Genomic DNA, 23561 nt, shown 5'->3' on the forward strand with positions numbered 1-23561 from the left:
CTGAATAATGATTCGGAGAGTGCTTTCCTTCATTTGAAGTTCCAGAAAGTCTCGTCGACGAAGGGCGGTTTGAATATCGGCCGTTTCTGCCCATTCCAAAATGGACCGTTCAAGCTTAGCGGCTGCTTATATTTTTCCGGATTCAAGTAGCGAATCAAAAGTTACAGCCGTTCGATATTGAACACATTTATCAAACATCATGATCTTTTTCTGGACAGCCTCATTTACACGCTCGCTTGCGAGTACTATAGCTGTATGAACTGCATTGTTTTGCGGTGGATTTTCAATCATGACCTGTTTGCCCTTATCTGAGGATAGAATGATTGGAATTCTAGAATAAGATGACTGAATTTCTGGTTCTGCAATTTGAATTCCCTTCAGCTTAGTGATTGCGATTGCAGGAATTGGGGCAGGAACTAATGGTGCCGAAAGATGCTTGACCAGCTTGATCTTAGCTGGTTGTGCAGTTCTCTTTTTCTTAAAGACCTGAGCAACTGGAACGTTATCTGTGGATTCTTCATCAGAGCTTGTATTTAGAACCAGCTTCTTTTAGTTGCCTTGGCGGTCGAACCGATTTTTGCTGATTTCTTTTGTTTCACAAACTCTTCGCCGGCTTCCGTCTTGATTGAGACCAACACTTCATCTGTCGGCCGATTCTTTTTGATGAACTTTTCAACCGACACCCAGGTGAAGAGTTTAGTTTTGCCAACATCTATCATATCAATCGGTTGAACCCCGGCATGAATCAGCATATGACATATCTGAACTGCAAAACCTTGCGATTGATTTTCTTTGTTAATCATGACCACCAATATCATAAAAAGAACGTCAGACCAGTTTACTCGTAATTTGGAGGAGATAGTAGCCATAACAAAAAATTTTTCCAGGGTGATTTTATCATAAGCTCCAGCTTTGGCGAGCAATCCTTTTGCAACGATATATGCCAGAAGTCTGAATTCAATCTTTAAGTCCCGTTTTTGACAAGTTGGATGAAAGATTGGAGTGTCTGTGTCTGAGAAGGTACTGCGACAGATATCAATATTTCCTTTTGGCAGTGTGGAGAAATCAGTCACTCTTTCAGTGGGTAGGCTGAACAATTTAGCAAACATCTTCTGTGTGAACAGAAGTTTTTTGTTTTGGATGGCACATATAATTTCGCCGTTCTTCATGCGTGCTGACTCGAAGAAATCATTCAGTAGTGTGTCGGAATATTTATAGCTGCAGCCCAGAAATGAGCGAAGCCCAGAGTGTTCTATATCTCGAAACATTGCTTGCATTGATTTGTTGGGCATGGAAAAGATGGTTGCGAAGTTAACCGCGACAGTGTTCCGAGTGATAGAGGCAGCCATTGTCTTGATTTACTGAGAGAGTTTGAATTCAGCACCTGCAAGTTAGATGAGAGTGCGATCGAGTTGCAAAAACAAAATAAGCTCAGCACGGTTGCAAATGTATAGTATGTATGTGCGGTTCAATTACGCACTAGTCAGTCCACGTGGAGGACTGTTAGTGGAGAGAATTTTTGAAAATTTTGAAAATCTTGGGCGGCGGTAAAATAAGTAATTTTGTAATTTCAAAAATAACAGCTGTTACGTCAGTCAAAAGCAGTTAAAAGGTTTGAGTAATTTTTACGCAATGACGTGGAGGTATTCTGCCCAAGTAAAATGAACCGTATCAGTAATGTAGTTAGGAAAAAACGGTTGAGAAGTCTATTTGATTAATGACTGAGCCGTTTTTCCCCCTAAACATGTGGATTAAATACTACTCCAGGATGATAAAACGTCGATGGCTTTAGATAGAAAACCTCTTTGAATTCTAGTGTCTGTCAATTTGCGAGAGACCCTTCCATCTATAAGTATCAGTAGAGGGGTTAGTTTTGCAAACAGCATAAATCAAGATGGCAAATGCAGGCAGTTCAAGTGAGACATATCTAGTGAAAGAATTTATGGAATCGGTGTTAGCTTCCCGCAAGGCTGCTCTTGAAGATAGCGTTTTTGAGAAGACGTTGGCAGTCTGGACAACGGTCGAAGAGCTTCGGTCCTCCATTGATGGAGGAGTAGGTGTTACTGCTGAGGAGATGGCACTTCTGAATAAATATCAGCGACTTCTTTATGTCGCTGATGGATCGTACGTCTTCTCTGATGATGGCGTCTACCTCCTCATGCTCTTAAAATAGCGGAGGACTCTGCGGAAGATTGCTTCCTCAGATGACTTTCTACGCACCACCACCGGTAAGCTGACAGCTTGGTTGCGAAGCTGGTCGATGGCGGTTGATGATGAAGTTGGGGATGTACAACGCCGACTGTTTGTAAAAATAAAATATTTCTATTTTGAATTACTTTATCTATCTTTACATTTCTGTTTATTTCCTGCAATACAAACTAAACAAACCTCAAGAATTAATCATATCAAGATATATCAATTAAGCAAAGCATATTACGGAAATGAGAGAACTTAGCCTCTGGCAATGGTTTTGTGAAGATATCGGCTGTTTGTTGATCTGTATGAACATATTCAAGCCGTATTTCTTTCTTCATGACGTGTTCTCGGATGAAATTAATGGTGTCTAATGTCAATATGTTTGGTCCGAGAGAGCATGACTGGATTATATGTGATGGCTATTGCATTGGTATTGTCGCAAAAAATAGGTGATTATGTGGCTTGGATGCCGTAATCTTTTAATTGTTGTTGTATCCACAGCATCTGAGCACAACAACTTCCACCCGCAAGATATTCTACTTCAGTGGTTGATGTAGCAATTGACGTTTGCTTCTTACTAAGCCATGATATCAACCGCTCGCCTAAAAATTGACACGAACCGCTTGTACTCTTTCTATCGACTTTGCACCCCGCATAATCTGCATCTGAGTAACCTACAAGATTAAGACTTGAATCTTTGGAATACCAAAGACCCACATTAGGTGTTCCTTTAAGATATTTAAGAATACGTTTAGCTGCAATAAAGTGGAGATTGCATTGGTTTAGCTTGAAACCGTGCACATAAACAAACCGCAAACATAATGTCCGGTCGGCTGGCAGTCAGATATAGCAGAGAACCAATTAACCCTCTATATATTTTTGTGTTAACAGAGATTCCCCCTTCGTCTTTATCCAACTTGATTGATGAGCTCATTGGGGTGGAAGCTGGAGAGCAATTGTCCATGCCAAATTTCTTTAGCATGTCTCGAGTATATTTGACTTGATTGATAAATATCTCATTTTCGGACTGCTTGACTTGCAGTCCTAAAAAGTAATTTAATTCGCCCATCATGCTCATCTCAAATTGCTCCTGAATCATCTTAGAGAATCTCTTACATAGCTTGGGGTTAGTTGATCCAAAAATAATATCATCCACATATATTTGTACAAACAATGAATGATCATTTTTTGATAACGTAAACAATGTTTCATCTACCGTTCCATTTGAAAAACCATGCTCAAGCAAGAATTTGGTTAATGTGTCATACCATGGTCTCGGGGCCTGCTTTAGTTCATATAGAGCTTTGTCAAGTTTGTAAACATACTCAGGGAAAGTGTGATTAACAAAGCCAGGTGGTTGTTCTACATGAACTTCCTCATTTAACAATCCATTCAAGAAAGCAGATTTAACATCCATTTGATATACTTTGAAATCTTTAAATACTGCAAATGCTAAAAATATTTTAATGGCCTCTAGCCTGGCTATAGGGGAAAACGATTTGTCAAAATCTATGCCTTCTTCTTGTCTATAGCCCTGAGCTACTAGTCTAGCCTTGTTTCTTATAATCAAGCCATTTTCATCCATCTTGTTTCTGAAAACCCATCTAGTTCCAATTACATGAGTGTTATTGGGCCAAGGGACTAGATGCCAAACTTTACTTCTTTCAAACTGATTCAGTTCTTGCATGGCTTCTATCAAATTTTTGTCAAGTAGTGCATCATCTATTTTCTTAGGTTCTATCTGAGAGACGAATGCAGCATGCATAAATTCATTTATCATTTGATTTCTAGTTCTAAGAGGAGCAGTAGGGTTACCGATGACCAGCACAAGTGGATGATCCTTTTTCCACTGAAGACATGGTCCATATGGATTTAGCTCTGTTGGTTGAATGATTTCTTCTTCTTGATCCAAAGTTCCTTCTTTATTTTGTACATTTTGCGGTTGCTGGTTGTCTTCCGATTTGTTCACTTGTTGAGTTTGTTCTTGAGTGGTTGGATTTTCCTTTGGTATGCTTCTACCTGTTTTTCTCAGATCTATTTCATTCTCACTGCTTGCTTCAAAGTTAGTAGCATCAAAATTTTTTATCAAATCATCTATGCTGCTAATGTTATTGTCATGACATATAGATGATTCATCAAAGACAATATGTATGGATTCTTCAACATTGAGAGTTCTTTGGTTGTAAGCTTTATATGCTTTGCTCACTGCTGCATAGCCTAAAAATATACCGTTATCAGCTTTTACATCAAAGGCAGTAAGATGTGTTTTACCATTAATATGAATGTAACACTTACAACCGAATATACGAAAGTACCCAACATCAGGATGTTTACCGGTCCATATTTCATATGGAGTATTCTCATGATTTTATTAATCATGGACCGGTTTTGAGTGTAACAGGCTGTGCTTATAGCTTCAGCCCAGAACTTTTGTGAAATACCAGATTCAACTAGCATGGTTCTAGTTGCATCCTTCAAAGTGCGGTTTCTCCTTTCAGCTACTCCATTCTATTGTGGAGATCTTGCTGCTGACAGTTCATGTTTTATGCCATGATCTTCAAGATAGGATGATAGGAATTGGTTTAGAAATTCAGTTCCTCTGTCACTCCTGATTCTGTCAATTGCTTTGCTTTTCTCATTTTGAAGCCTATTGAGCAGCTTGATTAGTTGATCAGCGGTTTGATCTTTGGAACTCAAGAATATCACCCATGTAAATCTGGAGAAGTCATCAATTACGACAAGAGTATATTTCCTTCCCCCTAAGCTTATTACGGGTATTGGTCCGAACAAGTTCATATGAAGGAGTTCCAGGCATCTAGTTGATGAGTTTTTTCCTCTATTTTTGAATTTTGAACGGACCTGTTTTCCTAATTGACATGCATTGCAAACTCTATCTTTGGCAAAATCAATGTCAGGCAATCCAGATACAAGATTTAGTTTACTGATAGTAGCAATGGATTTAAAATTGAGATGATTAAGACGCTTATGCCAAAGCCAATTTTTATTTCCATTTAAAGCAACAAAACAAGTAGGTACGCTAAGACAATCATCATTTCATTTGACTTTGTATGTATTTTTCTTTCTATGTCCAGTTATCATGATATTACCAGCTGTGGTTCTCACATTGCATAAGAGTTTTTGAAATTCTACGATGTAACCACTGTCACATAGTTGGCTTATACTTATCAGGTTATAACAAAGATTTTCTACTAGAAGTACATCTCTAATGATAATTTTGTTGTGGATAATGTTACCCTTACCCACAGCTTTACCTTTAGAATTGTCGCCGAAGGTGATTATTGGACCTTTGCAGTTAACTACTTCTGATAAGAGATATTTGTTTCCAGTCATGTGTCTAGAGCATCCACTATCCAAGAATCAGATGGATTCTTCCAGGTTCCTTTTCTTTGACACCAGACATTATTGAAAATAGAAATTGGTACCCTTTTCTATTTGGGTCCTGAGTTTATCAGTCCTTTAGGGATCCATACTTGAATTATCCTGAAGGATTTTTCATGTTGTGTCCTAAAGTAGTTGCTGTTGTGTGCGTAATCAAGTGATGTATGCAATGCTTGTGTAGTATGCTGTTTCAACCGTTTGTCATTGTCACTCAATTGATACCTCTTTTGAACAGGTCGGCTGTTGTGGTAATGGTTAGGTCTAGTTTTTGAATGATTTCCAGTTGACCCTGGCTTTCTGCTGGCCCAATTTGAACCGTTGTGAGCGGTTGTAATAGGCCTGCATCTAAGCCATGATCTGTTGGTTTTAGCATTCTCAATTTCGACGTATCCTAAACCACATCGCCTTCTGTTATTTTCAAGATTTACATTCTGAGTGCCTTGATCTTCAGGTTTATCATGTTCATATACCGTACTAGATCTGACAAATTTAATTGGTTTTAAATTACCTTTTTCTAGTAGCGGTTGAGTTTGTTCTCCTGAGGTGCTGCATTCATTAATGTTATAACCTAGCCCGGTTTTGTTTCCGGCTGGCTTTTGCATTTCCTGCATCCTATTCAGAGAAATAGAGGACTTGTTCCAAGTGTTGACTGTATTTATCAACATTTTGTTTTCTTTCAAATTAGCATGGAACAATCTTCGCAGATCATCATTCTCAGCCGTTAGCAGACTTAACTTTACTCTCAAACCGTTAACCTTTTTTTGCTGCGAACAACTAGAGAGAGTTAACTTGTTTTCCAAGTTTTGTTTTTCTGTTTTGGCTTCATTGAACTGCTGTGACAGCCTCTTATACTCATCTACCATGTCGTGAAGTGCTGTGACAAGATCTAATCGAGTGAATTCATCATAGTTAAAATGAAATACCATTTCATCAGTAAATTCTTGATCTTCTTTGGCCATGAGACACTCTACTTTCTCATCTTCGCTTTCACTTGAAGATTCTTCGGAATTAGATTTTTCAGATTCTGATTCAGCCCATTTTCCTTTGTCTTCTTCTGCAACTAGGACTCGTTGACTTTTTTTTTTGGTGAATCTTTTGTTGTCTTTAACTCGTCTTTTGTCACCTGATTTCTTTTCATCTTTTCTTGGCCTGATGCATTCTGCAATAAAGTGTCCTCTCTTTCCACAATTAAAGCAAGCTTGACCATCATCAGTATGGTCCTTGTTGAAGTGAGGTTTATTCATTTGAGATTGATTCTTACGCATGAATTTACAGAATTTTTTAACGAATAAAGACATGGCTTCATTGCTTAATTTCTCGGCCGATTTCTTACTTGAGGACTCTTCTACCGGAAGAGTCACTATGGTAGCTGGCAGTGCTTTTATTTGTTGCGATGTGGATGGATCCTCTTCAGTTCGTATTCCTAGCTCGAACTCATATGCTTTAAGGTCGGCGAAGAGATCATGAAGTTCTAGTTTGTTCAGATCTTTTGATTCTCGCATTGCTATAGTCTTTACATCCCATTCTCTGGGAAGAGCTCCCATAATCTTCAACGCAATTTCTCTGTTGGAATATTCTTTTCCGAGTGAGGTGAGTTCGATGATGATGATGCTGAACCGTTCGTCAAATTCTGCAAGAGTTTCTCCTGGCTTCATCTTTGCGTTGTCAAACTTCTAGATAGCCACTGTCAACTTGTTTTCCTTAGTCTGATCATTGCCTTCGCATAGTTGAGTAAGTTTTTCCCATATTTCCTTCGCAGTAGTACATGTCTTGATTTTAGCGAACATATTCTTGTCCAGAGTCTTATAAAGGATATCTTTCAGAATTCTCATTGGCTCGTCAGTGATGCATACCACATGTCGTCATCTTGGGCTGCTAAGTGTGCCTGCATACGAATTTTCCAATCATCATAATCTTCTTTAGAGAACATAAGAATTTTATTGAAAGATGCCATATGTATTCAAAATATATCAGTGTCTGAGAAAACCCCGCTATGATACCACTTGTTAGGATCGTGAAAGAGTTTAGAGGGGGGGAGGGGGTGAATGAACTCTTTCAAATTTTCTCGTGTACGAGTGTGATTTCAACAGTTTCTAGGTGGTTGAAAACGTCTTCTCAAACGGTTGAGAATGTGAACCACTATTAAGTGCGGAAAACGTTTCACAATCTTCAATGCAACTTAAAACACAATATCAGGCTAAAACAATGAATAAAGACTAGACAGATAAATGATTGCGAAAGTACAGTGACACAGGTTTGTATGGATGTTCGGAGAATGAATACTCCTATGTCACCCCTTCTTCCTCCTTAGGAAGGATTCCACTAAAATACTTTGGCTTTACAAACTTCTTGCAACAGCCCGCTCCAATCAGGACTTATCACACTGCCTGTTTTGGAACTCTTGGTGATCGCTTTACACTTCTGGATATTTAAGAACACTTAGTTCACCAGATATCAAAGTTGAATCAAATAACCAAATAGTTAATGATATGAATAAATTGTTTTGATTTAGTAGCATGTAAATGATCTTTTGATGATCAGATAAATTTCTCTTTATGTGCGTGCTGATTGATCGATGGAGTATATGAACTTTTAAAAGCGCTCTCAAATCTTTTTGAATATGCAAGCGAGTTGTAATATTACAGCTGAGAATCGAGAGAGAGTTTCTGCCAGCATACTCTTCCGTTAATATACACGATTTCCTTAACGGTCGGAAAGGACATAACAACGTTAACCTGATTCTCTGTAAATACGTGTTGCTGTCGATATGTTAAGCATTAAATGATCTTTGATAAACGCATTTAATGTTCTTTTTGCACAGCATTGTTCTGAGTTGCTTTTCTTGAGGAGTTCCTTTTAAGGAAACTGTTTTGGGCAACAGAGCTTTAAGTCTATGCTTGTTCTTCCTCTTTCTAGAAAAAATAATTGAATGTAGATCAATCTTGGAATTGATGTAAGTATGCGTTGACTTCAAGGCGGTGTAATACTTTGAATGTATTAGGCCGGTCAGAGAATGTCTTTGAGCAATAAATAGTTCTCTTTAATGATCCGGTTCTGAGATACATTAAGTTTCAAGTTGAATCTGCTATCGGTCTTGAAGTAAGCGGTTGAAACTCCTTTGAGCTTTGAAGCGGTCGAACTGATGCATATCTTATAAACGAACCGCAGCTGATTTCGAGCTGGTTAGTTTTTGTCATACACCAAAATTATTGGGAATAATAACTTTTCAACAGTTTGAAAGTTTTTAATTAGAAAATTTATTAATCTATCTAAGGATGTTTAAATTTTGTTTGGAAAAAAAAAGTCAATTTTAATATTCTGATCACTATAAAAATATGATTTAAGAAATCTTTTCGAGTGATTAACTATTGTGATAAGATTAATTATTAAAGTATATTGTTCAAGATATGTCTAATAAAAGTGTGTAAAATTTTAAACTCACGAATATTTTGTGAGTGAGTGGAGAGGATTGAGAAAACAGCTTTCGAGCATTTATTGATAATGAGAGAGGCTATCTATTGTTTAGATCTTGAGTTCTTATTTTGAAAAAAAAATTATATTTGTTAAAGAAAATATTATTCGCAAGAATTTTGGTGTATGACAAAAACAAGATAGCTTTGCGGTTCATATGTATGACATATATCAGTTCAACCGTCCAGCTCAAATGATGGAGTATCTTTCTAACCGGCCAAAGCTCAAAGGAGTTTCAACCGCTTATCAAAACCGGATCATTTAAGAAGTACTTCTTATTGCTCAAAGACATTCTCTGACCGGCCTAATTCATTCAAAGTGTTGCACCATCTTGAAGTCAACGTATATACATCTGTTCATGATCCGCATTTATGATCCTATCCCAAAGAAGAGAGACCAAGTATAGACTTCTTGTTCTGATGCTAAAAACAGTTACCATAAAAGGAAAAAACACTTCAGAACGAAGCTGAGCAAAAGGAAGACCACATGCGTTCACTAAAGAACATTTAATGCTCATAAAGACGACAGCGACTCATCTGTTAAGATAATCAGGTTAACGTTGCTATGTCCTTCCCGATTGTTAAGAAAATCGTGTATATTAACGGAAGAGTGTGCTAGCAGACACAGAGCTCGATTGACAATCGAATTACTTCAGCTTGCTTGCATTCTTGAAAAGATCTCAGAGCGCTCTAAAAGTTTACATACTTCATCGCTCAATCAGCACGCTTTAAACAGAAAATTATTTGATCATCTTAGGATCATTTTCGTGCTACTCACTCCAAATCGTTTATTCTCATCAGTAACCTTTTGTGTATTAGATCAAGTTTTGGTATCTGGTGAACAAAGTGTTCTTAATATCCAGAAGTGTAAAGTGATCACTAAGAGTTCCAATACAGACAGTGTGATAAGTCTTGGTTGGAGTGGGCTGTTGCAAATACGTTGTAAAGCCAAAGTCTTTTAGTGGAATCCTTCTTGAAAAATGAAGAAGGGGTGACGTAGGAGTATTCAATCTCCGAACATCCATAAAAATCTTGTGTTATTTACTTCTTGCATGCTCTTACTTTTCCAACCGCAATTTGTCAAGTTTTCTAAACGTGTTTGAACTGTCAATTGGGAATTGTGAACCATTTTCCGAACTCATCAGTGGTTCACGTTTCCAACCGTTTGAGAAAGAATTTCAACGCCTTAAAAAACGATTGAAAACTATTTTTAGAAAAGAAAATTTGAAAGAGTTCATTCACTCTCTCTCTAAACTCTTTCCCGATCCCAACAAGTGGTATCCGAGCGGGGTTTTCTCAAACACTGACATCGTGTTAAACTCTTATGGCTTCTTTCAATAAAATTCCGATGTTCTCTAAAGAAGATTATGATGTTTGGAAAATTCGCATGCAGGAACATCTAGCAGCCCAAGATGACGACATGTGGTATGTCATTACTGACGGGCCAATGAAAATTCTGAAAGTAAACACAGCCGCAACAAAAACTGAAGGTGCTCGTCAGATGGTTGAAAAGCACAGATCTGAATGGACAGCTGAGGATAAAAAGAAGGCAAATCTGGATAACGTTGCAAAAGACATCCTCTATAAGACTCTGGACAAGAATATATTGGCCGAAATGAAGACCTGCACTACTGCAAATGAAATATGGGAAAAGCTTACTCAACTATGCGAAGAAAATGATCAGACTGAGGAAAACAAGTTGACTGTGGCTATCCAAAAGTTTGACAATGCAAAAATGAAGACTGGAGAAACTCTTGCAGAATTTGACGAATGGTTCAGCAGTATCATCATCGAACTCACTTCACTCGATAAAGAATATTCCAACAGAGAAATTGCTTTAAAGGTTATGAGAGCTCTTCCCAGAGAATGCGACGTAAAGACCATAGAAATGCGAGAATCTAAAGATCTGAACAAACTGGAACTTCATGATCTCTTCGCCGACCTTAAAGCATTTGAATTCGAGCTAGGAATACGAACTGAAGAAGATCCATATACCTCCCAACAAACAAAGACCTTGGCAGCTACTAGTGTGACTCTTCTGATCGAAGAGTCAACAAGTAAGAAATCGGCCGAGCAATTAAGCAATGAAGCCGTGTCTTTATTTGTTAAAAAATTTAGCAAATTTATGCGAAAGAATCAATCAAAGATGAATAAAACAAACTTCAACAAGGACCATACTGATGATGGTCAAGCTTGTTTTAACTGTGGAAAGAAAGGACATTTCATTGCAGAATGCAACATGCCAAAGAAAGATGAAAAGAAACATGGTGACAGAAGACGATCTAAAGACGACAAGAAATATATCAAAAAAAAGAATCAGCGAGTTTTAGTTGTAGAAGAAGACAAAGGCAAATGGGCTGAATCATAATCAGAGAAATCCATCTCTGAAGAATCTTCAAGTGAAAGCGAAGATGAGAAAGTAGAGTGTCTCAAGGCCAAAGAAGATCAAGAATCTACTGATGAAATGGTATTTGACTTTAACTCTGATGAATTCACACGAGAAGATCTTGTCACCGCACTTCACGACATGGTAGATGAGTTTAAGAAGCTATCATAGCAGTTCATAGAAGCCAAAACAGAAAAACAAAACTTGGAAAACAAGTTAACTCTCTCTAACTGTTCGCAGCAAAAAGAGGTTAACGGTTGAGAGTAAAGTTAAGTCTGCTAACGGCTGAGAATGATGATCTGCGAAGATTGTTCCATGCTACTTTGAAAGAAAACAAACGGTTGATAAATACTGTCAACACTTGGAACAAATCCTCTATTTCTCTGAATAAGATGCAGGAAATGCAAAAACCAGCCGGAGACAGAACCGGGCTAGGTTATAGCATTAATGAATACAGCACCTCTGGAGCACAAACTCAACCGCTACTAGAAAAAGGCAATTTAAAACCAATTAAATTTGTCAGATCTAGTACGGTATATGAACATGATAAACCTGAAGATCAAGGCACTCAGAATGTAAATCTTGAAAACAACAGAAGGCGATGTGGTCTAGGATATGTTGAAATTGAGAATGCTAAATCCAATCGATCATGGCTCAGACACAGTACAACCGCTCATAACGGTTGGGCTTGCAGAGAGTCAGGTTCAACTGGATATCATTCAAAAATTAGACCTAACCATTACCACAATAGCCGACCTGTTCAAAAGAGATACAGATAGAGTGACAATGACAGATGGTCCAAACAACATACTGGAAAGAAAAAGACACTGTATACACCACCTGAATATGCACATAACAGCTCTCTCCTTAGGACACATCATGAAAAATCCTTCAGGATAATTCAAGTGTGGATTCCTAAGGGTCTAATAAGCTCAGGACCCAAATACGAAAGGGTACCAATTTCTCTTTTCAATAATGTTAGGTGTCAAAGAAGAAGAACTTGGAGGAATCAATCTGGTTCCTGGATAGTGCTGTTCTAGACACATGACTGGAAGAAAAGATCTCCTGTCAGAAGTAATCAACTACAAAGGTCCAACAATCACCTTCAGCGACAATTCTAAAGGTAAAGCTGTTGGTAAGAGTAAGATTATCCATAACAAAATTATTATTAGAGATGTACTTCTTGTAGAAAATCTATGTTATAACCTGATAAGCATAAGCCAACTATGTGACAGTGGTTACACCGTAGAATTTCAAAAACTCATATGTACTGTCAAAACAGCTGCAGGTAATATCATGTTAACTGGCCATAGAGAGCAAAAAACATACAAAGTTAAATGGAATGATGACTGTCTTAACGCACCTACTTGTTTTGTAGCCCTAAATGGAAATAAAAATTGGCTTTGGCATAAGCGACTCAATCATATTAATTTCAAATCCATTGCTACTATCAGCAAACTTAAATTAGTATCTGGATTGCCTAACATTGATTTTTCCAAAGATAGAATTTGCAATGCTTGTCAGCAACATTCAAGAGCAAAGGAAGAAACTCATCAGCAAGATGCCTGAAACTTCTCCATATGGACTTGTTCGGACCAATACCTGTAACAAGCTTAGGGGGAAAGAAATACACTCTCGTAGTAATTGATGATTTCTCCAGATTTACATGGGTAATATTTCTAAACTCTAAAGACCAAACCGCTGATCAATTAATCAAGCTGCTCAAAAGACTTCGAAACGAGAAAAATGTAGTAATTGACAGAATCAGGAATGACAGAGGAACTGAATTTATAAACCTATTCTTGTCATCCTATCTTGAAGATCATGGCATAAAACATGAATTGTTAGCAGCAAGATCACCTCAACAAAACGGAGTAGCTGAAAGGAGAAACCGCACATTGAAAGAAGCACCTAGAACCATGCTAGCCGAATCTGGTATCTCACAAAGGTTCTGGGATGAAGCCATTAACACAGCCTGTTATACTCAAAATCGGTCCATGATCAATAAAAATCATGAGAAAACTCCATATGAAATTTGGACCGACAAGCAGCCAAAAGTTGGATACTTTTGCATATTTGGTTGTAAGTGTTTCATTCACATTAATGGCAAAACACGTCTCACTGCTTTTGATGTTAAAGCTGATAATGGCACCTTCTTAGGATATTCAGCAGTGAGCAAAGCATACAGAGTTTATAACCAAAGAACTCTCACTGTTGAAGAATCCATACACATTGTATTTGATGAATCATCTATATGTCTTGACAACAGTAGTAACAGTATACATGATTTAATAAATAATCGTGATGCAACTAACCTTGAAGCAAGAAGTGATGATGAGGTAGATCTGAGAAAAACAGGGGGAAACACATCGAAAAAAAATCCAACCACTCAAGAACAAACTAAACAGGTGAACGAACCAGAGGACATCCAACAAGCACAAATGGAAGAAGCACTGGAGCAAGAAGAGGAAATTATTCAACCAACCTAACTGAATCCATATGGACCATGTCTCAAGTGGAAAAAAGGATCATCCACTTGAGCTGGTCATTGGTAACCCTATTGTTCCTCTTAGAACTAGAAATCAAATGATAAACGAAGTTATGCATGCTGCATTTGTTTCTCAGATAGAACCTAAGAAAATTGATGACGCATCACATGACTCAAATTGGATAGAGGCCATGAAAAAAGAAATTAATTAGTTTGAAAGAAGTAAAGTTTGGCATCTAGTCCCTCGGCCTAGTAACACTCATGTGATTGGAACTAGATGGGTTTATAGAAACAAAATGAATGAAAACGGTTCAATCATAAGAAACAAAGCTCGACAAGTAGCTCAGGGTTATAGACAGGAGGAAGGAATAGATTTTGATGAATCATTTGCTCCTGTTGCCAGGTTAGAAGCTATCAAAATATTTCTGGCTTTTGCAGCATTTAAGGATTTCAAAGTATATCAAATGGATGTTAAATCTGCATTTTTGAATGGATTATTAAATGATGAAGTTCATGTAGAACAACCACCTGGCTTTATTAATCACACTTTTCCTGATTATGTTTACAAACTGGACAAAGCTCTGTATGGACTGAAGCAGGCCCCGAGAGCATGGTATGACACATTAACCAAATTCTTGCTTGAGCATAGTTTCTCTATTGGAACGGTTGATAAAACATTGTTTACATTCTCAAAAAATGATAATTCATTGTTTGAACAAATGTATGTGGACGATATTATTTTTGGATCAACTAACCCTAAGCTATGTAAGAGATTCTCTAAGATGATGCAGGATCATTTTGAGATGAGCATGATGGGCGAATTAAATTACTTTTTAGGAATGCAAGTCAAGCAGTCCGAAAATGGTATATTTATCAATCAAGCCAAATACACTCGAGTTATGCTAAAGAAATTCGGCATGGAAAATTGCTCTCGAGCTTCCACCCTAATGAGCTCATCAATTAAACTGGATGAAGATGGAGGGGGAATCTCTTTGGACACAAAAATGTACAGAGGGTTAATAGGTTCTTTGCTATACTTGACTGATAGCCGACCGGACATTATGTTTTTGGTTTGTCTATGCGCACAGTTTCAAGCTAAACCTATGCAGTTTCATTTTATTGCCTCTAAACATATCCTTAAATATCTTAAAGGAACTGCTAATGTGGGTCTTTGGTATTCCAAAGATTCAAGTCTTAATCTTGTAGGGTACTCAGACGCAGATTATGCGGGGTGCAAGGTCGACAGAAAAAGTACGAGCAGTTCATGTTAATTTTTAGGCAAACAGTTGATATCATGGCTCAGTAAGAAACAAACGTCAATTGTTACATCAACCGCTGAAGTGGAATACCTTGCGGCTGGAAGTTGTTGTGCTCAGATGCTTTGGATACAATAACAATTAAAAGATTATGGCATCCAAGCTACTGAATCACCCATTTTTTACGATAACACCAGCACAATAGCAATCACATACAACCCAGTTATGCACACTCGGACAAAACATATTGATATCAGAATTCACTTCATCCGAGAACACATTATGAAAAAAGAAATACGGCTTGAATATGTTCATACGGATTAACAAACGGCCGATATTTTCACAAAACCATTACCAAAGGCTAAGTTTTCTCATTTCTGCAATATGCTTGGACTAATTAATTTATCTTGATGTATTTAGTTCTTGCGTTTGTTCAGTTTGTATTGCAGGAAATAAATGGAAATATAAAGAGACAGTCGGTAATACAAAATAGAAATATTTTATTAAAACAGTCGGAATAATACATCCCTAATTTCATCTTCAACCGGACTCGACCAGCTGTCCAACCAAGCGGTGTGCCTACCGGTAGAGGTACGTAAAAAGTCATCTGAGGAAGCAATCTTCCTCAGAGTCATCTGCATTTTTAAGAGCATGAGGAGGTAGACTCCATCATCAGAGAAGATGTATGATGCATCAGCGACATAAAGAAGTCACTGATATTTCATCAGAAGTGCCATCACCTTAGCAGTGAGGACCCGTAGCTCCTGGACCTCTGTCCAGACTGACAGCGTCTTCTTAAAAACGCTATCTTCAAGAGCAGCCTTGTGGGAAGCTATCACCGATTCCATAAACTCTTTCACTAAATCTGGCTCATTTGAACTGCCTGCTTTCGCCATCTTGATATATTTTGTCTGTAAAACTAACCCCTATACTTGTATTTATTGATGAACTGCTTGAAGGGTATCTCTCTGATATTGACATACACTAGAATTTAAAGAGGCTTTCTGTCTAAGCCATCGACGGTTCATTATCCAGGATTAGTTTTTTAATCCACATGTTTAGGGGAAAAATTGTTAAGTCATTAATTAAATAGACTTCTCAACCGTTTCCTCCTAACTACATTACGCATACAGTTCATTTTTCTTGGGCACGATACTTCCACGTCATTTCATAAAAATTACTCAAACTTTTCGATTGCCTCTGACTGACGTGACATTTTTTTTGACTTTTGAAATTTCAAATTAACTATTTTACCGCCGCCCAAATTTTTCAAAATTTACAAAATTCTCTCCACTAACAGTCCTCCACGTGGACTGACTGGTGATTATCTGAACCGCACATACCTACTCTACATTTGCCACCTCGTTGAGCTTACCTTGCTATTGCAACTCGATCGCATTTTCATCTAACTTTCAGGTGCTGAATTCAAACCCTCTTGGTAAATCAAGAAAATGGCTGCTTCCATTGCTCAGAACACAGTCGCTGTTAACTTCGCGTCAATATTTGCCACACCCAACAAATCGATGCAAGCCAGGTTTCGCACAATAGAACATTCTGGGCTTCGCTCCTTTCTGGGTTGTAGCTATAAGTACTACGACACACTACTAAAGGAATTCTTTGAGTCTGCACAGATGAAGAACGGCAAAATTATTTGTATCGTCCAAAACAAAAAACTTCAGTTCACCCAGAAGATGTTTGCTGAATTGTTCAGCTTACCCACAGATGGAGTTACTGGTTTCTCCACACTGCCAAATGGAAAATTTGACATTTGGCGTAGTGCCTTCTAAGACATAGACTCTCCAATTTCTCATCCAACTTGTCGAAAACAAGACTTAAATATTGAATTCAGACTGCTGGCAGATATAGTTGCCAAAGGACTGCATGCCAGAGCCGGTGTTTATGATAAAATAACTTTGGAGAAATTTTTTGTTATGGCCACTATCTCATCCAAATTGCGAGTAAACTGGTCTGACGTTCTCTTCAGGATATTGGTGGCTATGATCAACAAAGAAAATCAATCATAAGGTTTTGCGGTTCAAATCTGCCATGTGCTAATTGATGCCGGGGTTCAACCGGTTGATATGATTGAAGTTGGCAAAACTAAGCTCTTCAACTGGGTATCGGTTGAAAAATTTATAAAAAAGAATCGACCGGCTGAGGAAATAGTCTCCGTCAAAACCGAGACTGGGGAAGAGTTTGTGAAGAAGAAGAAGACATCAAAGGTGGTTTCACCACCCAAAGAAACCAAAAGAAAGCTGGTTCTAAAATCCAGTTCTGATGAAGAATCCACATATGATATGCCTGTCTCTCAAGTTTTTAAGAAGAAAAGAACTGAAACATCCAAGACAGCAAATATCAGACTGGTGAAACACCTTTTGGCTCCACTTGTTCCTGCCCCTATCCCAGCAATCTCAGTCACTAAGTTGAAAGGGATTCAAATTACATAACAAGAGATTAAGTCTTCTTACTCTGGAGTTCCCATTATTCTCTCCTCAGATAAGGGAAAACAGGTGATGATTGAGAATCCACCACAAAACAATGCAGTCCATACGGCAATAGTACTCGCAAGCGAGCGTGTAAATGAGGCTGTCCAGAAAAAGATAAAATGTTTGATAGATGGGTTAAATATCGAACTGCTGTAACTTTTGATTCGCTACTTCAAACCGGAAAAATAAAACAGCCGCTAAGCTTGAACAGTCCATTTTGGAATGGACAGAAACGGCTGGTATTCAAACCGCTCTTCGTTGACGAGAGTTTCTGGAACTTCAAATGAAAGAAAGCACTCTCCGAATCATCATACAGTTGAAAAGAACAAATTTTTATCCTTTGTGTCCTACGGCTACGGACGATTCAGCTGTTATCTCTCAACTTGAGATGGATGCATTATCACTTGCCATGAAGGTTGCTTTCATGAGACAAGATCTCAATCTTCCACCAACCACAGAACAGGGTAAGTTCGACTCTATAATGGAAATAGATGAAGACCCGTGCTCTAAACAGCTTCAAGCCATCCTTACTAAAAAGGATTCCTCATCTATTTCTCCCGGTACAAGCACAAAACCCTCTTCACCAGTATTTACCTTGACAACTCTACCGGGTGATGAAGAAACCACTATGCCTCTCTCTGAAAAAATCACGCCTGAATACTTTCCAAGTACTGAAACACAGAGTCATCAGATCACCACCAATATTCCATCTGAGTCTCCAACAATCTCTGCCATGGCTAAGTCTACCCAACTGCCTCCACTTGATCTTTCAGCTTCTCAAACTGTTTTTGTTGATGAGGCAGAGAAGTTTCTATATGACTTTGATAACGCTTTCACTTTTCGAGATCAAACAGTCTCTTCACCAGGTTTCCCCACCAAAGATGATCCAACAGCTCTTTCAGAACCAAGTTCTCCGTCAGCAAAGCCTGAGGAACCAACTGAAATCGGCTCTAAAATCTCTGCCTCCACTGAGGATATTGATCAGATAATTGAGAATATTACAGCTGAACTCCATGAGACTGAACCATCAACATCTGCGGGTAAGATATCTTCCTCTCAACTGGTTTCTTTCAAAGACAGGTCATTATCCGAAGAAGGTCAACCTGAAAAAGAAGAAGCTCTGGAAGAAAGTTGTCAACATCGGATTCTGAGAAAATTGATCACTATGGATCAAACAATTCTGGCGCTCAATCGCAAACAATTTGATCTACAAGAGGCCTTTCAATTAGTAAAGTCGGCTCTCCGCACTGATCTTTCCTCAATAGAAACAAGTTTCTCAATCAAGCAAGAAAAACACAACTCTACACATCTTAACATGTGCCTTGGTTTTTCGGAGCAAATGACTCGTCTTCAGACAAATCTAGAACAACGCCTCGATGCCCAAGGTGCTCAGCTTGCAGAAATTATGACTTTCCTCGCTCATGGTGATGTCAAAAAGGGGGAAGAGAGCGGCAAAGGGCAATTCAAGAAGCAGAATTATCTGTAATGAAGGAATTACATAAGTCAAGAGAAAAGGAGAACAAAGCAAAGGCTGGGGATCAAAGTTCAGGTTCAAAGAAGGGAAATTAGTCAGCTTGAATTATGACTTTCCTTGTTCATGGTGATGTCAAAAAGGGGGAAAGAGAGCGGAAAATAGTAATTCAAGAAGCAGAATTATCTGTAATGAAGGAATTACATAAGTCAAGAGAAAAGGAGAACAAAGCAAAAGCTGGGGATCAAAGTTCAGGTTCAAAGAAGGGAAATTAGTCATCTTGAATATTCTAGGTTTTGTCATCACCAAAAAGGGGAAAATTGTTAAAGAAAATATTATTCCCAAGAATTTTGGTGTATGACAAAAATAAGATAGCTCTGCGGTTCATATGTGTGACATATATCAGTTCAACCGTCCAGCTCAAATGATGGAGTATCTTTCTAATCGGCCAAAGCTCAAAGGAGTTTCAATCGCTTATCAAAACCGGATCATTTAAGAAGTACTACTTATTTTTAAAAGACATTCTCTGACCGGCCTAATTCATTCAAAGTGTTACACCATCTTGAAGTCAACGTATATACATCTGTTCCAAGAATGATCTGCATTTATGATCCTATCCCAAAGAAGAGAGACCAAGTATAGACTTCTTGTTCTGATGCTAAAAACAGTTACCATAAAAGGAAAAAACACTTCAGAATGAAGCAGAGCAAAAGGAAGATTAAATGCGTTCATTAAAGAACATTTAATGCTCATAAAGACGACAGCGACTCATCTGTTCAGAGAATCAGGTTAACGTTGCTATGTCCTTCCCGACCGTTAAGAAAATCGTGTATATTAACGGAAAAGTGTGCTAGCAAACACAGAGCTCGATTGACAATCGAATTACTTCAGCTTGCTTGCATACTTGAAAAGATCTCATAGCGCTCTAAAAGTTCACATACTTCATCGCTCAATCAGCACGCTTTAAACAGAAAATTATTTGATCATCTTAAGATCATTTTCGTGCTACTCACTCCAAATCGTTTATTCTCATCAGTAACCTTTTGGGTATTAGATCAAGTTTTGGTATCTGGTGAACAAAGTGTTCTTAATATCCAGAAGTGTAAAGTTATCACTAAGAGTTCCAATACAGGCAGTGTGATAAGTCCTGATTGGAGTGGGCTATTGCAAATACATTGTAAAGCCAAAGTCTTTTAGTGGAATCCTTCCTGAAAAATGAAGAAGGGGTGACGTAGGAGTATTCAATCTCCGAACATCCATAAAAATATTGTGTTATTTACTTCTTGCAAGCTCTTACTTTTCCAACCGCAATTTGTCAAGTTTGCTAAACGTGTTTGAATTGTCAATTGGGAATTGTGAACCGTTTTCTGCACTCATCAGTGGTTCACGTTTCCAACCGTTTGAGAAAGAATTTTCAACCGCCTTAAAAAATGATTGAAAACTATTTTTAGAAAAGAAAATTTGAAAGAGTTCATTATTCCCCCCTCCCCCCTTCTAAACTCTTTCCCGATCCCAACAATATTTCCTGAAAAAAATAAAAAAATATTGAAGATCTATGTAATTTTAAAGTTATATGCTATGAACCATTTATCTCTCATAAAAAAGAAAAAAAATAGAAAGAGGGAAATATATTGTACAAATTAAATAAATATGTGGTCAAAGAGCATAAACTTAGTCTGATTTCATGATATTATGAAAAAATGATCAGGAAAAAAAATTTATAATAAGAATAACTATGTTTTGAATAAATAGATTTCCTATCTTTTGATTAATTTGGCTCGTTTGTCTGTCTGCATTCTGTAAACCATTTTCCTGAGCATTTATCTGTATTCCAACTCCATGAGAGAAATTGTTCCCATGAATTGACACATTTATTAACCTGTGAGGATATGGAGTTGAGACTCTTACTAGGAATTTCTGAAGGTCATGTACATTTAATTACATGAACATAAGCTTTGAATTGATCAACTCAAATTATTTCATAATTATAATTATGATGATCTTGACATAACTTTGACTGTTTTCAACTTTAATTTAAACATTTAGATAGTTCCGATTACATTTCTATTTAAATTAATCAATATGTTTTGTGTTGATATTAATGCTTAAATTGCTAGGGACTAGCAATAAGCGGGTTAGGGGGTGTGATAAACATAAAAAATTGTACATGAATTAAATATTATATAATATAAAATTATAGTTTTTGTTTTATTAAATTTTTAAATATTATATGTTTTATAATAAATTGTATAAAATATAAGTTGTTGTGTAATTATAAGTTTTTACTATTTTTACATGTTCGATAAAACAAGAATAATCTTGGCTTTACAAATGGGATTAAGATGATTCTTGGACCTGTAGAAAGTTGATTTTAATATCTACAATATTGGTGGCAAGCATGAGATAAAAATCTTCTCACAATTGAGATCAAATTAAGCAACAAATAAAGTTACTAAAGGAGTGACAATTTTACCATGCTCTAGTATTTTGACCATATCTCTCAAGTTACTTGGTCAAATGGTATTAAAAAAAACCACAATTCAAACAACTCAATTATCTACATGTTTTGTTTTATGTAAATAAGCAAAATCAGATCGGAAGATTTTCAAAAGTGGTGTGTATGATGACATAATTTCTTGGAACACCAATGAAGACTTATGTGTAGAAAATAATATTTTATTTGGAGTTGTCTCCCCAAATTTGGCTATAAATAGGGTTGCATTGTAATGTATTGAGATATCCTTCATTTTATGAACAAACTCTTGAGTTCATAATATTTCTCTCTTCGTTTTTCTTTTATTTCTTCATTTCAATATATTTAGCATGTTAATTTCATATTCAAAGTTTTACACTTTGGATAATGAGTAGCTAACTTACCAAAGTTGAGATGAAAAGGTGAAAACTCTTGATATGAGAATAATCTATATTTTATATTATTTAATCATTATTTATTATTTATGATATATTTATTTTTTTAAGCATTATTATACTCTACTTATAAGTGGGAGTTGTGATTTATTGTTGCTATATGTTACACTAAATTCTTGGAACCATTTAAATGTTAGTTGATATTACCAACCATTCAAAGTGGATACCTTGATTTATTATATATGAATATATCATAATTTTAATTTTTTGTACCATTAAAATGTTTGTTTGGTTTTACCAACCATTTAAAGTGGGAACCTTGATTTAGTGTTTACAAAAATATATATAGCACAATAAATACTTGACATTATTTATAAGTTTTGGTATATATTATATACTTATAAGATAATAATATATAACATGATATAAATATGATTATTTAATATATATTGAAACCATTTTATTAAGTGGATTTCAATAATGTTCATTAATGATAACTTTATTCAAATACCAAGAGTGGATCCTCTAATCTCAACTACTTAAATTAAAATTTGAACAATTAAAAATGATCAATTAAAGATTCAAATAATAAAAAAACAAAACAAAATGACATTGTAGTGGACTTGTAATTACCTTAGCTTCCCAATGTATACGATATTTGGACTCATCAAATTATACTACTTGTGGACAACCTGCTCTTGGGTGTGCAACAATCAAAGTCGCATCAAAATCCTCCAATTTTATGAGCTGAAGTCATGGAAGTTTCACGTAATTCACATCAAATATGTCATTAGAAGTCACAGTTTTCTGGCATTCAAGCCTCTCCAATTTTATGAGCCAGACACCGACCGCAGGTAGCGTTCATTATACAATCATCGTTGATGGAAGACAAAGAATAAACTTTATTTTAGTTATTTTTTTTAATGGGCTTGATTTAAATTTTGGATCTCATCCAAAATGAGATATTTTAATTTTGAAATTGTCTCATCATTAATTTTAAAAACTTGTGCTGTGTCGTTTGTATGGTTGCCGGATTCATGCAACTCTTGTTATTATTTTAATAATAACGCACATACTAATTATTTATAATATATCACATACATCATAAATAATAAAGGATGATTGATAACCGAGAGCTAATTAATCCGAACGAGCCATATACGGATCCATGTCCATAACCTAAGCAAATGTAGGGATGCAAATGCAATATTACATAAGCTTCCAATATTTGACGTATCTTCGATCTTCAAAACTATTTCCGAGGATTGGGCCCACCGATTTCAAATCTTAATCTCCCATTAATTATAATATTTACGTTAAATATCCATGGTACATTAGGATACAAATTAATGGAGTAGGGACGGACCATAAACCATGTCTACTTTTAATTATCAAATAATTAAAATGCAATAATACGTAAGAAATCCTAATATACACCAAGCAAATTGGTCATAGCTCTCGATCATCCTTTTACATATATTATTCAATATTATATTAATTCAATAATATCACATATTATCTACAAATTGTGTATCTCGTAA

This window comes from Primulina huaijiensis, chromosome 15 (assembly GCF_012295235.1).
Source record: "Primulina huaijiensis isolate GDHJ02 chromosome 15, ASM1229523v2, whole genome shotgun sequence".
In the NCBI taxonomy this organism is placed as follows: Eukaryota; Viridiplantae; Streptophyta; class Magnoliopsida; order Lamiales; family Gesneriaceae; genus Primulina; species Primulina huaijiensis.